The following is a 13,459-nucleotide window of genomic DNA, read 5'->3' on the forward strand; positions in this document are numbered from 1 at the left end:
ATCTCCAGCCCTCCTTCTTCCCCACTCGCACTGCCACTAGGCTCGTCTCTGGCTACTCTGCTCAAACCCGTGAGCTCGGTGCGACGCCGACAAGGAAAATGGAGTCGGCTAGCCCCAACGCCAAGAAGATGAGGCTCCCGCTAGCGGCGACACCGGTTGTAGATCTCGCACCCAGTAGCGCGGGGAGAAGCGGCGAGCCCCCCCACCCCACCCGGATCTGAGGAACTGGTAGAATCTCCGATGGACCTCATCAGTGATCTCCCGGGCGTCATCCTTGAGGAGATCATCTCGCTTCTCCACCCCAAGAATTGCTGCCGCACACAAGTCCTCCCAACTCAGTGGCACCCTCTATGGCGCACCGCGCCCCTCAATCTCGACTGTCGTCAGATATCTGTCCTTCCTGAATTTGATCTCCTCAGAGCCATCGTCTCTTCTCACCAGCAGGGCCCCGTTCAATGCCTCTGCATCCCGACATGCTACCTGTTGTCCATATCCGGCAAGGTGGACGCTTAGATGACATCCCATGAATTCAGAAAACTCCAGCAGTTTGAGTTGTACCATTACCACAAAAGTTTCATACCACGAACAAACAAAGAATTCGTGCCCACACCACCGTTGTCCATCTCGCCGTTTTCCTCCTCTCTCCACACCGCCACCTTCGCCCGGTGCCATCTACCAGACGATCTGGTACAAATGCTTCGATTCCCACTGCTAAAAAAACTTTCACTTGTGGTGGTTTATCTGTCAGAGGCCTCACTGCACAACATCATCCACTCCAGTTGCCCTGCCCTGGAGCGCTTGCTGATTGTTTTGGGAATAGAAATCGGTATCAGTTGTCTCCAAATAAAGTCGCCTCACCTTAAAAGCATTGGAATTTGTTTTAAAGGGCGGCAGCTCATCATCGAAGATGCCCCTTCACTTGAAAGGTTGCTCCTTCATTATTGTTATACACCTTCAGAAATAACTATTGTCTCTGCACCCAAACTGGAGACCTTGGGTGTAATTCGTGACCCGTTTAACAATCACAAGGAGTTGGTGTTTGACTCCTCACTTTTTTAGGTACCGTATATTATCATCTACACATTTGTAATCATATGCTGCATTTTTCATTTGTGCGCATAAGTTTTATATCATCTTGGAGTGCACTTTGGGTACTAATATTATGTTATATGCTCAATGAAGAGTTCATCCATTGATAGCCTATCAATGCTGCTGGATTTTGTCAAGATCATATATATCAGAATGTATAGTTTTGATCTAGACATAATTATTGGCTTGCTGCGATGCTTTTGATCTCTGGAGAATTTATACATAGAGGTGATGATTTCATGCACATTGAAAGCCCGTATATATTGTACTAGAATTAACTATTCAGTTGTCGTTCTTTCGACATACTCTTTTTTCAGACCTTAACTATTTTCAATCTTCATGTCTACTTAGGCAGAACCACATGGAGAAAAACATATAACCAATCGGTGGTGTAATAAGCACAAGGATTTTCTCAGTTCTCATGACATTCGTTTGAGGACAATAACGATGGGACGATATGCATCCAACCAGGCAAACAGAAGCTTTGTCACATTCTTCCTGTTGAATGCGAGGTTACTATTGTCCATGATGCTTAATTTTTACAGCAAGAGATTTCTCACGGATGAACATGTTGAACAGCAAAAAAAGAAGTTTCAGGTGGACAAATGGGCTTCTAAACGTGCTCGGCTTCTATTTACAACAAATTGTAGACATCCTGAAATATTTTTTTTGCACAGGATGGTGATTTTATGGATCAGACCGATCCATTTGTTTGTGACTGCAAAAAAGAGTGGTTGGGTTAGATGTTACTGTCATGTTCAATCTGAGTTTTGTCTAAAAATTTGATGAACAATTAATCCTTGGGCTTTTTGTACCATTTGTATGCTTGACATGCATGTTGTTGCCCTCGTACTCCCCTCCACCTGCCACTACACTGCCGCATCTTCCATGGCTGCTGTTCGTTCCCGTCCGAGGCCTTGCTGTCGTTCTACGCCTTGGTTCGCTCGCTGTGCCCGCCGCCATCTGGCGCTATCAACATGGTCAACAACTAAGAGGAATCAGTAGATGACTGTACATGGAGAGGCTAACAGTAGGGACCCACCAGGGTCATTGCATTTCGCGAGCAGGTGCCTCGTTATGACAAGCCAAAAAAATACTTCCTCCTAATTGTTTGACAACTAGGTCCCACGCCATTGTCAATGTAGTCAGTAAACGAGAAAATTACACAGCAAGCGGATAACACCAGGGACCCAGCAGCTCGCCCAGTTGTTTTTCAGTTTCAGAGACGGAGCTCAACTGCATTTTGTGCGGGGGCTATGGCCCATCTAGCCCACGCTTACGCTTTTATTAAGCACATGACGAGCCCAGTTGATATATTTTTTCTTTTTGAAATTGGCTAGCCTAGTTCTTTTTTTTTGGAGAATACCAAAACCGAGGCCTACTTGCTTTTCTCAGCCTTGCTGGGCTGCAAATCTTTCAGGACGAGGAGGGATGTAAGTAGTAAGAAATGGGCTTCCCCAGAAAATAGGCTATAAGTTGTAAGAAATGGGCTGTAAATTTTTAAACCAAAGCCAACTGGCAATTGCATCAAAATATCATTTTTCGGGATTTTTCTACTCTCTACTCTGATAAAAACCAAAGCCAACAGGCAATTACATTAAAATATCATCTTTTCTCCCACAAGATAAACTACTCACACAAATGCATCTTCATGTTCTATGCAACGAACGGCCATCTTGCTAGTTAAGATTCTAAATTTCATTAATTTTTTACGGAGAATTGTTTTTTGAATTTTATTTTGATATAATTTTTTGAAAATTATTTTTAACGTGACTTGAAATTTCGTGATTAAAAGAGTTCGGAACCCATCGAAATATGCAAAATTTCATTGAATTTTTTTAGCAGTGCCCAGAATATATGGTCTGTAATGCTAATAAAAAGAATGTGGGCTTCAAATATCCTTAAGAATTAGCAAATGGGCTGTAAATTATTGAAAATAATGGCTAATGGGTTGTATGTTGTTTTCCACAGATTTGGAGGCTGACTTCTCGGCCTACTAGGTTGACGATGACGCTGTCCTAATTTTTTTTTGACGTGTACGCAATGCTATGTCAACTTAGTCAACACACAACAGTGACTATTGGATGTCCAGCCAACGGCCGTCGTGCTTCTTCAATCTCTGATCTTCCTGGTCCAGCCGCCCAAACCAGCGCTGGCGGGACTGCGTGCTCCCTCCTCCCGTGGCTGGCTGTGATGCCGCCAGGCCATTCCTCTAACCACCCACACATCCTGTTATTTTTCGGCGATGTTAGCCTCACCCCGCAGCCGACTAGTCAGCGCTTGTACTCCCCTCAGCGTGGGCATCCGCTGTGGTGGCTTCACCGGCTCCGGGTGGTTCTCTTCCTGGGCCTCGCCTTCGTCCACCGCGTTTGTGCTCTTGGCACGGCGAGGTCAACATGGTCAACAAACAACAGCCCTCGGAAGAGGCTGACAGTAGGGGCCCACACAGGGAAATGCCCCCTTATTACGTGCAAAATAATGATTCCTCCACCTGATAGCTGGGACCCACCGGAAGGGCCTCTGTATTTCACGAAAAAAATGTTCCCCCCGCTGTCAGCTCCGACCCACCGGAAATGCCTCCTTATTACACAAAAAAATGAATACTCCCCCAGCTAGCTGGGACTCACCTTGGTGGGAGGCTGACTTGTGGGACTACTAAGTTGATGGGGACGAAGGGCTTTGTCAACTTAGTCAATATGAACGATTCTAGCTCCAGTGACCGTACGATGTCCATCCAACGGCCGTAGTGCTTCTTCAACCTCTAGTCTTCGTGCTCCACCCGCCCAAAGCAGCGCCGGTCGTGTCGCATGCTCCTGCCTCCCGTGGACGGCTATGATGCCACGGAGGCCTCACCGCCCCTACTCCCACCGCTGGCCAGGCCATCCCTCTACTCACCCACAACCCCTGTTATTCTGCAACGACGGCAGCCTCACACCATAGCCGAACCAGTGAACCCTCGTACTCCTCTTCGCGTGGGCATCCACTGCTGCGTCTTCCCCGGCTCCGCGTCGTCCCCTTCCTAGGCCTCTCCATCGTCCACCGCCGTGGTGCTCTCAGAGCGGTGTGGTCAATGTGGTCAACGACGGACTTCCATCGGAAGAGTACTGTGCGTGGAGAGGCTGACAGCTGGGTCCACGGCGGCCGCAAGGAAGTGCCTCCTTATTACGCGCAAAATAATTATTCCTCCACCTAACAGCAGGTACCCACGGGACGGGCCACCATATTTTGCAAAAAAATGTTCCCCCTGACTCCTGGGACCCACCAGCTACACCTTCGCATGCAAGGAAGTGCGTCCGGGCAAAAAAACAACGATTCGCCCCCCTAACTACTGGGACCCACTAGCTACATCTTCGCACGCAAGGAAGTGCCTGACAGTCGGGACCCACCTAGTCGAAGCGTACGTAGCATTGTCATTCTGGTCGCGAACATGTACGTACATACTAGTGGATGTAGAGACGCACACGTGTCGTAGTAGAGGCGCGTACGTGTCATAGTAGAGGCGTGCACGTAGCATGTACACGTGCGTACAGCAGCCAGTGTGCAAGAAAGAAAATATGGACACGTATGTGTACATACGGGCGGGGTCTCGAATGCCTACTCGCGCATATGTACGGCCAGGGCTCGTGTACATGCTGGGTCAGAACGGACAAACAACATCGTCGTCATGTTCATGGGGAGCCAACCGGTTGGGTCGGAACGGAATGCGTCGTCGTGTTCATCTGGAGGGCTTGGACGGAACAGGCGATGGAAACGAGGCCTGGCGTATCGCAGAATGGAGGAAATGGCCTTGTGTTCGACCGGCCACATTCGAAACGGGATCCTGTTCATCGGGAGGGGTCTGGCGTACCGCAAAATGGAGGAAATAGACCTCCTACGGTCGAAACGGGGGTCCTGTTGATCGGGAGGGGTGTGGCGTACCGCAAAATGGATGAAACGGACTTGTGTTCGAGCGCTACGGTCGAAACGGGGTCCTGTTCATCGGGAGGGGTGTGGCGTACCGCAAAACGGGACTCCACGAGATATTGTTCATATCCACCGTCGACCTCCTCCAGCCTCCACGGGCTACCGTCGACCTCCTCCAGCCTCCACGGGCTCCTGTTCATCCAGCCTCCACCACGCGCTACTCCACCGGTACTGTTCAACCACCCCTCCACCTTCTACTGTTCATCCAGCCCTCCACGGGGTCGTCCTATTCATCCAGCCCTCCACGGGGTCCTATTCATCCAGCCCCAACCGGCTCGACCGATCGGGGTCCTGTTCATCCAGAGGCAACGCCACGGGGTCCTGTTCATCCACCCCCACCACTCTCTGTTCATCCAGAGAGGCAGCATCGATCGGCTTCAGTTAGCAGCAGTAGCGAAGGAATCGCTCAATTGGGTTCAGTTAACAGCCATCGATTGATCGCTCAGGTTCAGTAACGCGTAGCCTGCAGTGCAATCACTCGGGTTCAGTTAGAGCCCAACGCCACGCTCGGTTTCAGTTAGAGCCAATGCCTCACACACACGCGCGTACGTGTACAAGAGAAACGCGCATCGCTCGGCCCCGACCACCCACCGTAACCGGGAACTCCACGAAATTTTCCTCGCCCTCGCTTCTACCACGGTTTTTTCCGTCATGGATGACCCAAAGAATGCCATGCAGCTGCGTCTCCGACCCGCCCAGGATGAAAATCCCATTTTCTGTCATGATTTTTTGTCATAGAAGTAGGAGCCCACCACATCTATGATGATACGGGTTTTGTCACAATTATCGTCATAGAAGTGTCATATGTATGACAGGAAAAAATTTCATTCGGCCCAAAATGTCAAGGATGTGTCTTTTTTTGTAGTGTTGTGAACCCGTTTGCTAGTTGTGTGTGGGAATGACATGCCTTGCACTGTGTATCCCATTCTTTCAAGACTATATTGATGCTTAATGCTCATCCATACATTAGTCTTCTCAAGTGCATTACCTTGACTCACACACATTGGTTTTGGTTGAGCCTATTCTTAGTTGCCTCTATTACATGTTGCTCAACCATGTGCTTGTTGCAAGTGCTAGGCTTTGTCTCCTATTTGCCCACTTGCACTGGTTGTGAGTTTCTATTGATTTTGGGGGAGCTATGATCCTATTTTGTGCACGTTGTATCCAATACAAATATTCTTATTTGTGCACAAATCATGGGGAGCTTCTCTAGTTTCTTTAGAACACTCCTCTGCTCATATCATATTTTCATTTATTCTTGTGGCTCATAGGATCCTTGGTCTAGTTGGTTCAATTGATATCCTTTGATTGCTTGCTTCAATTGGTATATTTTGACTGCTTGATTGCTTGTGTCTCTCTTTGTTATGTCCTTGTGGCATATCTTTCTTTAGCAATCTTTGTGCCTCAATATAGTTTGTCTTCCTCCAAGTATTTACCTTTGGATATGTGTATGGCATTCCACTCTCTTGTTGAGAAATACAGAATTTATGGAGGAACACAATTTATATTGGCCTTCTAGGCATTTCGCCCATTTTGGCAATCGATGCCAATGGGGAGAAGTTTCAAAGAGTTTTGTGGAGAAGTTTAGAGAGTTGTCTCTGCTGGTTTTGGTTTGTTCCTAAGAGCATTTTCATCTCTTACGCATGCATTATTGGTTGTTGCATTGCATGGTCATGCATAATTCCTTATATAAACTCTCTTGAAATTGATTGTCATCAATTACCAAAATGGGAGAGATTGAAAGAACATGTGGTGCCCCCTTGTTTGGTTTTGGTAATTAATGATAATATCTATGGACTAATGGTTGTCTTGAGTTATATTTGAAGGATTTTTCCATAGGCTTTTCTTGAAGTCCATGTGTTGGTTTCAAGGAGTTTATGAGTTGACCAAGGTGCTATTAAGGAATTATCCAAAGATTGGTCATGTGAGTGTTGAGCTTATTACAAGCATGTCTTGAAGAAGAAGATTGTTTGATCATTCATGTTTAACTTCAAGACATCATCCAAATGAAGAGCATTGGAAAGATTCAAGGTTGATCAAGACTAAGTCAAGAGTGAATCAAGTTGATTAACTCAAAAAGCATAGAAGATGTACCAAGAGGGATCAAGTGATCCCATGGTATGGTAAGCATTGTCCATTGTGCTTTGCATACTAACCCATGGTCTATGTGAGAGTTCTATGTGGGGTTAGGTACGTGTTCATGGGCATGCGTCAAGAGGAAGATATCACTCAACCCATGGAGAGGATGACATCAAGTGGTGATCGTCAACAAGATTGTCGTGTGCAAGTTCAAGTGGAGCATCACGAAGAGATCAAGTGCTTGAAGCTTGCCGTCCATTATGGTATCAATGGACTTGTGAAGATGTTCCAAAGAGTGGCTCACCCATAGTCGAGTATGGGGGAGCAATCAACTAGTCTGCATCGAGCGAACGCAATCAAGAAAGATGGTCCAACTTGAGGGAGTCAAGATCGTCATCATCTAGCTCAAGTGGACTTCGTGCAAGGCAAAGGTTTGCCCTTGATAGGTTTTATATATTTTACTGGTCTTGTGGTGATAGTTTGGAGACCGGGTTATAGGATCGATAACTGTACTATCAAGGGGGGCTCTCAAGTGAGTAGCTTGATCGTATCGTTCATCGAGAGCTCAAACCTTTGCATCCTTGCATCATCTTTCTTGATTCTTATTTTTATTTTCTTTTGAGGTTTTAGAGCTTGTGTTTATCTTCATGACAAGCTCTAGTACTTCAAAAACGGATTTCATATGCCTCTTCTATTGCGTTTTCGGTGTTGGAGGTTTTACCGGTCTTATTCGAGGAAGGGTTCTCACCATTTTCTCTTGGGCCTTTTCTATTTTTCTTCTTATTGATATTTTTCAAGATTGTGTTAGCCCTTGCCTCTAGCTTTCCAACAAACTTGGTTTCATCGAATTCGGAGTCCGTTTGCAGAAGTTGTGGAAGTTTTGGTGTTCTGAAAAGGCTACAGCGGTACTACCGCTAATTGGAGCAGATGTAATTTTTTACTACCGCTCCAGAGCGGTACGACCGCGGCTCCTAAAGTGGTACTACCACGGCTCCTAAAGCGGTAGTACCGCTCCGGACCAAAAACTCGTCCCAAGTCCTGCGATGGTAGGCACGGATGTATTTTTTAGTACCGCTCACAAGCAGTAGTACCGCTACCCTTTGCGGTAGTACTGCTATCCCTTGCGTAGCACCGTGAGGGTGAGCGGTAGTACCACTCCGGTGGTTCTACTGGCCTTTTCCTCCTCTCTATTGTTTTTCAAAGGGCTACTACTGCCATATCAGCAGTACCGCTCTTTGGAGCAGTAGTACCGCTCTGTGCGGGCTGTGAGGATAATGGTTGGATTTTTCCCCACCTATAAAAGGGGTATTCTTCCCCAATGGACCTTATCATTTGAGCTTGAGTTCTTCCCCCATTGTTGACCTTCTTCGAGCTTGCTAACTCTCAATCCCTCCATGGATTCTTGCTAGTTTTTGAGGGAAAAGAGAGAGGAGATCTAGATCCACATTTCCACCAATCACTTTCTCCTCTATGTGAGGGAAACCCATTGGATCCAGATCTTAGAGTTCTTGGTGTTCTCTTTCTTGTTCTTCCTCTCATCTTCCTCCCTAGCATTAGTTGCTTCGGTGGGATCTGAGAGAGAAGGACTTGGGCACTCCATGTGCCCTTGCCATTGCATTTGGTGCATCGATTTGAGTTCTCCACATGATACGTGGAAGTTGCAAGTTGAGAAGCTTATTACTCTTGGGTGCTTGGCACCCTTGAGCTTGTTACTCTTGGGTGTTTGGACACCCTAGAGCTTGTTCCTCTTGGGTGCCTTGGCGCCCTAGACGGTTGGTGTTCTTCGGAGCCCAATCATTGTGGTGTAAAGCTCCGGGCAAGCGTCGGGGTCTCCAATTAGGTTGTGGAGATCGCCCCGAGCAATTTGATGGGTATCGGTGACCGCCCCCAAGGGTTGCCAAAGTGTACAGGTTCGGTGAACACCCCCAAGGGTTGCCATTTGTATGTGTTCGGTGACCGCCCTCAAGGGTCCCTTAGTGGAATCACGGCATCTTGCATTGTGCGAGGGCGTGAGGAGATTACGGTTGCCCTAGTGGATTCTTGGGGAGCATTGTGCCTCCACATTCCTCCAAACGGAGATTAGCATCTGCAAGGGTGTGAACTTCGGGATACATCATCGTCTCCACGTGCCTCGGTTATCTCTTACCCGAGCCCTTTACTTATGCACTTTACTTTGTGATATCCATATTGTTTGTTGTCATATATCTTGCTATCACTTAGTTGTTTATCTTGCTTAGCTTAAATTGTTGGTGCACATAGGTGAGCCTAGTTGTTGTAGGTTTTGTGCTTGACAAATTAACCGCTCTGTTTATTCTACATTTGTTCAAGCCTAAACCGTAATTATTTTAAAGCGCCTATTCACCCCCCCCCTAAGCGACATCCACAATCTTTCAACCGTCACCACGCCGTCGTGCTGACGAAACTCCCCTCGGCCTCAACTGAATGTGTAGGTGTCGTACGTTTGGTGCTTGGATCGGTTGGATCGCGAAGACGTTCGACTACATCAACCACGTTAACTAAACGCTTTCGCTTTCGGTCTATGAGGGTAGGTGGACACACTCTCCCCTCTTGTTGCTATGCATCACATAGATAGATCTTGCGTGATCGTAGGATTTTTTTTGAAATTACTGCGTTCCCCAATAGTGGTATCACAGCCAGGTCTATGCGTAGATGTTATATGAACGAGTAAAACACAAAGAGTTGTGGGCGATAATAGTCATACTGCTTACCGCATGTCAAACTTTCATTTGGCAGTATTGTTGGATGAAGTGGCTCAGACCGACATTACGCGTACGCTTACGCGAGACTAGTTCTACCGACGTGCTTTGCACATAGGTGGCTGGTGAGTGTCTGTTTCTCCAACTTTAGTTGAATCGAGTGTGGCTACGCCCGGTCCTTGTTAAAGGTTAAAACAACACACTTGACAAAAAATCGGTGTGCTTTTGATGTGTAGGTAAGAACAGTTCTTGCTAGAAGCCCGTAGCAGTCACATAAAACTTGCAACAACAAACTAGAGGACGTCTAACTTGTTTTTGCAAGGCTTGCTGTGATGTGATATGGTCAAGCATGATGTGATATAAATTGTTGTATGAGATGATCGTGTTTTGTAACAAAGTTATCGGCAACTGGCAGGAGCCATATGGTTGTCGCTCTATTGTATGCAATGCAATCGCCATGTAATTGTTTTAGTTTATCACTAAGTGGTAGCGATAGTCGTAGTAACAATAGGCGGCGAAACGCCAATGATGCTACCATGGAGATCAATGTGTCGCGCCGGTGACGTTGGAGATCATGACGATGCTTCGGTGATGGAGATCATGAGCACAAGATGATTATGGCCATATCATGTCACATATTTTGATTGCATGTGATGTTTGTCCTTTATGCATCTTATTTTGCTTAGAACGTCAGTAGCATTATAAGATGATCCCTTACTAAAATTCAAGGTACAAGTGTTCTCCCTGAGTATGCACCGTTGCTACAGTTCTTTGTGCCGAGACACCACGTGATGATCGGGTGTGATAAGCTCTACGTTCACATACAACAGGTGCAAGCTAGTTTTGCACATGTAGAATACTCGTGTCGGTGTACTAGAGTAGGGGTACCCTAGTATCCCAAACTTATGCATGGGCAGTTGCAGCACCCCGCGGCAAGGCTTGCCGGGCGACCGCCAAGATCCTCCGTGGCTCCTTTGGAGCCATTCAAGAACAAAGTATTCGAGCCAAGAGACAAGACCTCGGCAAGAGGAGCTTGCCGGGAAGGCCAGCCAAGGCATCTCAAGGAACTTGCTGCGACGCGCCACGCGTCCCGGCAAGGCCTGGTGAGCGACAAGCTTCCAGGCGTGACAAGACAACGACCGCGGCAAGTAACCACCCTGTACCCACGCTCCAGCGCATCCACCAACGTGTCGCCCTGGGGCTTTTCCAGGCGCGCGTGGCAGGAGGCTGTGCAGCCAGCGGTGCGCGGTGGCATGCGACGCTGACAAGATCGCCATCGTGGCGAGCGGTGGCGTCCCTGACGGTCCCTTTCTGCACTGTTTGGGCGACACAGACGGGCATTTAATGCCCTTGTCCCCTATCGTCAGGGTTAGGTAGGATACACTGTGCAAGTAGGTGTACCAACCGCTACTCCTTTTTTATGTTTTTACCCTTACCTACGTTGCCACCTGTCGGTGACCCCTTGAGCATATAAAAGGAGGCCCACGTGCAACGTAGAGGAGGGAGGGGGGAAGGTTCGGCTCATTCGGAAGCCAGAAACACACTTAGCTCTCTCGAGCAAGAACATAATACAATCAGACAAGCAGCAGTAGGAGTGTTATCTCTCCGGAGAGCTCCAAAGCTGGGTAAACTGCTCGTGTGCTTCGCCTCGATCCGCTCTTCGTGCGATCTCCGCCCCCCGCCGAACCGAAAGGGGCTCGGTCCGCCGGTCCCATAGGTGTTCGTGGATCAGTTTCCCCGACATCTTTGGCGTGCCAGGTAGGGGGCGTCGAGATTGTGTGAATCCGATCCAGCGTTCACACGAGCTAGATCTTCAACCTCTTCATCGACATGCCACCGAAGAAGAAGGATTCGGGGGCAACTGCTCCGTCCGCGTCGATCCCACCACCACCGGAGCAATCAGGTGGTGGGGCAGATGCCGGCGGAAGAACGGGCGTCGACGAGGAAGCTCACGGTGCTGCCAGGTCCGAGGACAAGGCTGTGCAGACCTCGGCGTCCGTACATGCACCGCGCCCATCTCAGGAGGCGCAGGACCGACAGCGTCATGGTATTCGCAGTACCATACGCTTGTTGGACCAAGATCGAGCTGGTGGATCCCGGGGTGCTCAGGACCAGCATGCACGCCTGCGTGCTGGCACGAGCGAGACACGGTCGCCCGGACGGGATACTGCTCCTTCTAACGTAGTTAGAAGTCCGAGCATATCCCGCTCCTCGCACCGTTCGCCACTGCCACCCACCACTCCAGCAGAAGCTTTGGCGCGAGCTCAACTGCTCCTAGATTACCCTCCAGCGGAAGACAAGATCGACCAATGGAGGGCCACTATTCAGAGTCTCATCGGCTTCGCCAACAGCGACACTCCATGGCAACCGAGTGCATCGATGCCGCGGCAGGACCGCCAGGCGCGAGCCGGTGGCAACGAAACCGGTGGGGGTGCAACCACCGTGCACTCTCCACCCCGAAGGCCAAGATCGCCGACTCGCCGGATCCACCTCGACAGCGACTCCACTGCATCGTCGGATCCACGAGCTCGCCGCGATCAGCGCCAAGTTCTCCACGAACGACAGCAAGAAGACGCTTGTACTCGCATCGAGCGTCGAAGAGAAGCGCGACGTCAATCCGACAAGCGCGCTGGGCCCTCTGTGGACATGCATGCGCCAGGGGAACCAGACGACTTGCCGTATGCGGTAGGTTGCCCTGCGTTCACTCATGAGCTGCGGCAAGTCCGGTGGCCCAGCACGAAGAATTTCAAGCCAGATGTATCGGAGAAGTACGACGGCAAGTTGCATCCGTCGGAGTTCCTCAGCATCTACACCATCGCGGTGCAAGCTGCCGGGGGGCGGGACGACAAGATCCTTGCCAACTACTTCCCGCTGGTACTCAAGCCCAATGTCAGATCCTGGCTCATGCACTTGCCGGACGGCTCCATATCCTCCTGGGCTGACGTGTGCCATCAGTTTGTCGGCGCCTTCATAGGCGGCCACAAGCCTCACGGCCAAGAGAGCGATCTTCATCTGCTCGCCTAGAAGGAAGGAGAGCCCCTGCGCAAGTACATTCAGAGATTCAGCCGTGTACAGCACAACATCCCAGATGTCCACCCTGCCGCGATAATCAGCGCGTTCCATCAGAACGTGCGAAACCGCAGGATGCGGGAAGAGATGGCGATGTTTAAGATCAGAGACGTCAGTGAGCTATATGCCCTGGCCGACAAGTGTGCATGTGCTGAGGAAGGGAGGAAACTCCCCGGAGAGAATACAGGAGCAGGAGGATCTGATAGTGAGGATGCTGCCCCGGCAAGGAAAAACCGGCGGCGGAGCAACAGGAAGAAGAAAGGCAAAGAGGTGCTAGTCGTTGAGCAGTCCGGCAAGGAAGCCAAAGCTGGTAGCTCCGGCAAGCAGGTTGTCGGGCACCACCCATCAGGCTGTGGCGGTCGCCGACAAGCAGGACAGCGCCAACAGGCAGTACTGCAAGATCCACCGCACCAAGGTCCATGACCTCCAGAGCTGCAAGAAGGTCGAGCAGCTTGTCGAGCAGCAGAAGGCAGAATACGAGCGGTGTGACAAGGAGAAGGGCCAGGAAGGTGCTGGAGGAGCCGGCAAGAAACGCCCCGGCC

The sequence above is a fragment of the Triticum aestivum genome, chromosome 5B (assembly GCF_018294505.1).
Source record: "Triticum aestivum cultivar Chinese Spring chromosome 5B, IWGSC CS RefSeq v2.1, whole genome shotgun sequence".
NCBI classification, from domain to species: domain Eukaryota; kingdom Viridiplantae; phylum Streptophyta; class Magnoliopsida; order Poales; family Poaceae; genus Triticum; species Triticum aestivum.